The following is a 1,246-nucleotide window of genomic DNA, read 5'->3' as shown; positions in this document are numbered from 1 at the left end:
GGGCTTCCTGATTCTACTGTTTAATATTGACCGTGTTTTCATCCAAGCATACAACGACTCACAGTCCCCAGAATACATAGCGCTGGCTAATAATGTTACAACAGAGGTAACATACTACTCATTTCCTCTTTTGAGATAAAACAGATGTAAAATGGATTTATATGTAATTTACATTGGCTTAATTTACATGACAGTAACATTTAGAGACATTAAACAAACTAATCTACATTCATATTTTCCCATTCTTTAGTGCAATACAGCATTCAGCACTCTATATCCACTGACTTTCAGGAGATGCATTGTGATACGTTTTAGGTAAGTAATACTCACACACTTTCAGAAATATTTATGCTGTTTCAGAGATTCATGATTGCTCCCAAAATATTCCACACTGACCAACATTTCTCTCATTAGCCCTGGCTCTGTTAAGGTGGAAACCAATGTGATCTTTAACAACCAGACAGTGGTTCCAACAACCACCGATGCAGCAGAATCTCTCCAAATGGCAATCAATACATCAATTGCATTCCTCAATGTCATCCCCGACAGTATTAGTGCAGGTTAGTGTCCTTGTCATGCATCATGTCACCTTTAGTTTTAGTGACAACTCTTACAAATGTGAACATTATTTATAATATTATTTTTCATACAATACTATACTATTTTTTTCATAGTTGGCATTTTACAAATGACAACATGATTGTTTATAACCATGGAATATTCTTTTATGATAAGACGTTTATTAGTTGCATTAATGTGCTATCTTTGGAGGGAGTGGAAAAATGATTTGAAGTAAACAAATATACTGTATGTCTACAACGACTTTCAGTCAAAAGTAATATGTGTTTTTTCTTTTCCTTGTATAACAGCTCTGCCAAAAACCATAAAATATACAACGGCAACTACAAACACAGCTGCAGCATCAACAACCGCAGCACCAAAAACCACAACTACTCCTCCAACCACCACAATTGCCCATATTATAACTACAGCAGGTCCTAAAACAACAGTTGCACCAACATCTACAGAAGCACAACCAACAACTACAACAGTTCCTCCTACCACCACAACTGCCCAGTCTACAACAGCCCTACGCAGAACAACAACAGCACAACCAACAACTACAACTGCTCCTTCCACCACCTCAACTCCCCAAAGTACAACAGTAGCCAAACCAATAGCTACAACAGCTGCTCTAACATCTACAACAGCAGCAGTAACAACTACATCTACTCCCCCAACCACC

The 1,246-nt window shown here is 37.7% G+C and overlaps 1 long non-coding RNA gene across 1 annotated transcript; it reads left to right on the top strand.

The window, feature by feature from the left end:
- Positions 1–24: 24 nt before the first annotated feature.
- LOC139931507 (uncharacterized) lies at positions 25–535 on the top strand. The gene is made up of 3 exons (XR_011785517.2): positions 25–106; positions 251–315; positions 415–535. It is a non-coding gene; the product is annotated as an uncharacterized LOC139931507 (long non-coding RNA).
- The last annotated feature ends 711 nt before the right edge of the window (positions 536–1,246 follow it).

Source organism: Centroberyx gerrardi, chromosome 3 (assembly GCF_048128805.1).
Source record: "Centroberyx gerrardi isolate f3 chromosome 3, fCenGer3.hap1.cur.20231027, whole genome shotgun sequence".
Classification (NCBI taxonomy): Eukaryota; Metazoa; Chordata; class Actinopteri; order Beryciformes; family Berycidae; genus Centroberyx; species Centroberyx gerrardi.
This window is presented reverse-complemented; position numbering and strand designations above follow the sequence as displayed.